The 5,919-nt window shown below is 47.9% G+C and overlaps 1 non-coding gene across 1 annotated transcript; it reads right to left on the minus strand.

The window, feature by feature from the left end:
- Positions 1 to 5,617: 5,617 nt before the first annotated feature.
- Positions 5,618 to 5,691, minus strand: TRNAT-UGU. Its single transcript has one exon. It is a non-coding gene; the product is annotated as a tRNA-Thr (tRNA).
- Positions 5,692 to 5,919: the final 228 nt, after the last annotated feature.

Genomic DNA, 5,919 nt, shown 5'->3' on the forward strand with positions numbered 1-5,919 from the left:
ATGCAAATGAGCTAGATACGCCTATTCAGAAACGTACGTCTGGCCGGCGCATTTTTTTACGTCTTTTTAAGTTAGGCTTTTTTCGGCGTATAGTTACCCCTGCTATATGAGGCGTATCCAATGTTAAGTATGGCCGTCGTTCCCGCGTCGAGTTTTGAAAATTTGACGTCGTTCGCGAATAGGGATGTACGTAATTTACGTTCCCGTCGAAAGCAATGACGTTTTGCGGCGGATTTTCGAGCATGCGCACTGGGATCTTTTCATAAGATCCCAGTAAAAAAACGTCAAATACGCGGGGTCACAGTTAATATACATAAAACACGCCCACATCATCCACATTTGAATTAAGCGGGCTTACGCCGACACAGATACTTTGCGCCGCCATAACTAAGGGCGCAAGTTCTTTCTGAATACAGAACTTGCGGCGGCGTAGCGTATCTGAGATACGTTACGCCGGGCATAAAGATAGATGAATCTATCTGAATCTAGCCCATAGTGTATACAATTGCAACACAGGTCATATTGTAATTAAATGTTCTTTTCAATCTGCAGCTCTGTAATTTTGTGTAACTTGCAATTCAATATGGCTCCCTGGAGGTATTCCATACACAGAATGTGGCCAGAACGCTGCCCAGAAAACGGAAAATTGTTATTCTTACCTTCGGTAATTTTCCTTTCCTGGCCTGTCCTCACGTCAGCACATCATGGGTTAATCCCCTCCTTCGGTCCACCAGTACCACCTTCTTTTAGCTAATAAGTAGGGGGCCCCTCCTCCCAGTCCTTGTTCCACTAATTTGGCGGACGACAGACTATAGGGAGGGAAAGGCTGTGCTGACGTGAGGACAGGCCAGGAAAGGAAAATTACCGAAGGTAAGAATAACAATTTTCCGTTTTCCTGGCCAGTCCTCCCGTCAGCACATCATGGGATTTAATTTAACACCCTAGGGCGGGAAAATGTATATAAGACTCGGACGACAACTATAAATGCTGCTTAACTACTAGCCGACCGCGCACCGTCATTATACGGCGGCAGGTCGGCTCTCCTGGGCGAGAGCCCGTAGCTATACGTCCTATCGTATAGCCGCCACTAGGGGGCGCGTGCGCGCCGCCGGAGGCGCGCGCGCGCGCTCCCCGCTCGCCCCCGACTCCCGTGCGTGTGCCCGGCGGGCGCGATCGCCGCCGGGCACACGCGATCGCTCGGTACAGAGCGGGGAACGGGAGCTGTGTGTGTAAACACACAGCTCTCGTTCCTGTCAGCAGGGGAAATGCTGATTTTCTGTTCATACAATGTATGAACAGAAAATCAGTGTTTCCCCTAGTGAGGCCACCCCCCCCCCCACAGTAAGAACACACCCAGGCATACTTAACCCCTTCCCCGCCCCCTAGTGTTAACCCCTTCACTGCCAGTGGCATTTTTATAGTAATCTAATGCATTTTTATAGCACTGATCGCTATAAAAATGCCAATGGTCCCAAAAATGTGTCAAAAATGTCCGAAGTGTCCGCCATAATGTCGCAATACCGAAAAAAAAATCGCTGATCGCCGCCATTACTAGTAAAAAAAATATTAATAAAAATGCCATAAAAATACCCCCTATTTTGTAAACGCTATAACTTTTGCGCAAACCAATCAATAAACGCTTATTGCGATTTTTTTTACGAAAAATATGTAGAAGAATACGTATCGGCCTAAACTGAGGAAAAAAAATGTTTTTTTATATATTTTTGGGGGATATTTATTACAGCAAAAAGTAAAAAATATTCATTTTTTTCAAAATTGTCGCTCTATTTTTGTTTATAGCGCAAAAAATAAAAAACGCAGAGGTGATCAAATACCACCAAAAGAAAGCTCTATTTGTGGGAAAAAAAGGACGCCAATTTTGTTTGGGAGCCACGTCGCACGACCGCGCAATTGTCTGTTAAAGCGACGCAGTCCCGAATCGCAAAAAGTACTCTGGTCTTTAGGCAGCAATATGTTCCGGTGGGTAAGTGGTTAAGTGAATCTTTCTTTATTTTGCCTGCAAAGGTGCCGATACCACGGCATTTCCGAAACTAGACGCCTTAGATGACGTCACGTCTAGATTTCTAATGCTTTGCGAAGGTCTTGCAGGAACTCCAACTGGCCGTCTTGCATATTTCCTCAACTGGTATTTTGGCAAATGCTGCCCAGGAGGCTGCCACCCCGCTGGTAGAGTGAGCTCTAGTTGCCTGAGGAGGTGTCAGCCCTTGTTTCTCGTACGTGAGCTTTCTTACTTTGGTGATCCAGGTTGAGATTATTCTTGTTGAAACGGCTTGTCCTCTTTTAGGCCCAGATGGTAAGATGAAAAGGGAATCCATTTTGCGCACTTGTTGAGAACGGTGCAGGTAAATTGAGAAAAGGTTGACCATGTCTAGAGGTCTGAGGTCCAGTTTTTCTTCCTGCCTAGGAGGTAATGTAAAGCTAGGTAGTACTGCCTCCCAGTTAAGGTGAAATTTTTGAAACTACCTTGGGCGTTGCTATTGGTGAAGGCCTCAGAATTACTTTGTCTGGAAGGATGATACAGTACGGTTCCTTACTGGACAGGGCCGCTAGCTCGGATACCCTTCTTGCCGATGTTACGGCGGGGAGAAAAAAACAGTTTAAGTGTTAGGAACCAGAATGGACAAGATTCTGCCGGTACAAAAGGATGCAGAAGTAGTGCTCTTAGCACTGTGCCCAAGTCCCAGGCCGGAAATAGAGACTTCCTTGGAGGATTAAATTTCATGGTCGCTTTTAAGAATTGTTTTACCAGTGGTTCGTCTGCCCACCTGTATCCTGTAAAACACGACAAAGCTGAAATTTGTACCTTCAATGTACTATAGGCTAAGCCTTTGTTTAGAGCAGATTGCAAAAAGTCCAATACTTGTGCCACATTCGGATCCACCAAAGCGAAATTTTTCTGTAACGCAAAAGTTGTAAACTTTGCCCAAATCCTGTTGTAGGTGACATTGGTCGAGGCCTTTCTAGACTTTAACAGTGTTGATATTACTTCCTTTGAAATGCCTTGTGCCTGGAGTCTGGTTGATTCAGCAGCCAGGCCGTCAGTTTGCAACCTGTTCGGGTTGGGGTGAACACATTGGCACTGCCATAGGAGATCTCTCTTTAGCGGCAGACGTCTTGGGGGAGCCGACGCCATGTGTAGGAATAGAGGGAACCATGGCCTCTGTGGCCAAAAGGGTAGAATTATTATTGTATGAACCTTTTCCCTCGCAATCTTTAACAAAGTCCTCATTACTAGCGGCACCGGCGGAAAGATGTAAACTAGGGGAAAATCCCATGGAATGGAGAAGGCATCTTGGGTCAAGGCTTTGTTGCAACGGAACCTGGACACAAATTGGGGTGTCTTTGTATTGACTCGGGTCGCCATTAGATCCACTGAGGGTGTCCCCCACTCAGAAAAGATTGGTTCTAGGAACTTCTTGTTCAAGGCCCATTCGTTCTTGTCGGGGAACTCCCGACTCAGATGATCCACAATGGAATTCTGGCTGCCCGGAATGTAGGCTGCTGTTAGGGCTTCCGGATGTGCTTCGGCCCACACAAATATTTTGGTTGCCACCTGCAGAAGTGGCAAGCTCTTGGTTCCGCCCTGTCTGGCTATATATGCTACTGCTGTTTTGTTGTCTAACATTAGTTTAACTCGAGCTCCATGTACCAGTTTCTCGAAGGCCTGCAGGGCCATGTATGCTGCTTGCAGCTCCAAAAGGTTGGAGTGTCGGGATTCCGTCTTGCTCCAAACTCCTTGCACCTGCCTGCCGAGGCAGTGAGCACCCCAGCCCCGGAGACCGGCACCCGAAGTTATCGGAACCCAGTCCCCGGGGCTGAGGGGCATGCCCCGCTACAGGTTCTCTGATGACTTCCACCAAGCTAGGTTCTGTCGAATCCGGCTTGGTATGAGAATACTCTGGTGAAGAGAGGTACCGTCCTATTGGTTCAGGAAGGTTGCCTGGAAGGCTCTTGTGTGGAATCTTGCCCAAGGAATGGTTGGGCTTGCTGCAGTAAACATCCCGAGTAGGGTCATACAATCTCTTGCCGTTAGCGATGTTGACTTCATCACGCTGCTGACGCAGGCTACCAATTCTGCCTTCTTTCATTCGGGTAGGAGGACAAGGTCTCTGTTTGTATTGAAAAACAGTCCCAGATATTCCATCTGTTGTGAGGGAATCAATTGGCTCTCTTGCCTGTTGATGATCCGGCCAAATTTTGATAGGATTTCTAGAACCATGTCGCGTTGAGACGCCAGTTCTCCGCTCGAATGTGCTACTACCAGGATGTCGTCTAGGTAGTGAAATATTTTTATGCCTTTCAGGCGAATGATGGCAATAACAGCTAGTAAGATTTTGGAAAACACTCGCGGGGCTGTGCTGATGCCGAACGGCAGACACCTGAACTGGAAGTGATCTTCCCCTACCAAGAATCTTAGATATCTTTGGTGGCTCTCATTGATTGGGACGTGCAAATATGCATCCGTTAGATCGACTGATATCAACCAGTCTCCTGGTTGCAACACAGAGATGATTGTAAATACAGACTCCATCTTGAACGTCTTGGGTTCTATGAAGTGGTTTAGAATTCTCAGGTCCAGAACTGGTCTGAGATCCCCTGATGGTTTGGGAACTAGAAAGATTGGAGAGTATACCCCCTTTTCCTTGTTGGGATAGGGGCACCGGCGAAATTGCATTCTTTTGCTGTAAGCCGTCTAAATATTCTTGTAAGCAGTTCCGTTTCCTCTGATCTGTCGGTTATTTTGTGTGGACCACCGTATTGGGTGGTTTATTCTGAAAGGATATTTTGGAACCGTATCTGACCGTCTTGCGGACCCACTGGTCCTTGACCTCTTCCGCCCATACTTCCCTGAAGGACATTAACCTGGCGCCCACCTGGGGGGGGTGGGCGGTTAACCCGTCAAAAAGATTTTTCGGGTTTTTTCGCGGTCTGTGCCGCTCTAGACTTTACCTTCTGCAGAAAAGAATCTTGTGGATTTTTCCAGTAGGGCCTTGTATATTCCCGTCCTGGCCTGTATGACCTGGCGTCATACGCCTTTTTGTAGTCTGGTTGGGCTGGCCGGGTGGCCTGCTGTGTCTTCCTAGGTCTCTGTGGCATTAGACCCGACTTTCCCCCTGTAGCTCGACTAATAGCTTCTTCTAGGGTCTTTCCGAACAGCACCTTGCCATTAAACGGAATATTGCAGAGACTCAGTTTTGAGGTGCTGTCTGCTCCCCAATGTCGCAGCCAGAGGGCCCTCTTTGCCGTCACTGCAAAAGCCATGATTTTTGCGAGTAACTTTGTCAGGTCCATAAAGGGTTCTGCTATGAAATCGGCGGCAAGATCGAATTCCTCCATTGTCTGTATGACTGATTCTGACCCTGTATCTGCTTTTAGGGCTGCTTGGGTTCTCGTGGTCCAGACCTTGAGTGTTCTGGAGACTGAGGTTAGGGCAATAGCCGGGCGGCACGCTGCACCTGCAGCTGAGTAGACCTTTTTTAGGTCTGTCTGCACGTCTGTCCATTGGGTCTTGCAATGGCAATGCGACCTGTCGGGCCAGGCGCTGTAATGCCACATCTATGCCCAATGGGGAGTCCCAAAGGTCTGCTTCTGGTGGAGGCCCCAGCGAGATCTTGAACTTGCGACCCCTGGTTTACAAGACCAGTGCTCTAACCCCTGAGCTATGGAGCCCCCAGTCAATGGTGTCTCTCACGGCTGTGACAAATGATTCAATATATTGAAAATCAAAAAAATATTCTGAGGGCTCTTCAGAGTCCGATGAGCCTAGTGATAGCGTCTCCCGGGCAGGTGATTCATCGCCCACTGATTGATTGGCGCTACTAACTTTAGATCTTCTAGGTGTTTTGGTGGCTGCGGCTGACTGAATACCCTCTGCCACCTGTAGCCACGTCCTTAATG

Source organism: Rana temporaria, chromosome 1 (genome assembly GCF_905171775.1).
Source record: "Rana temporaria chromosome 1, aRanTem1.1, whole genome shotgun sequence".
In the NCBI taxonomy this organism is placed as follows: Eukaryota; Metazoa; Chordata; class Amphibia; order Anura; family Ranidae; genus Rana; species Rana temporaria.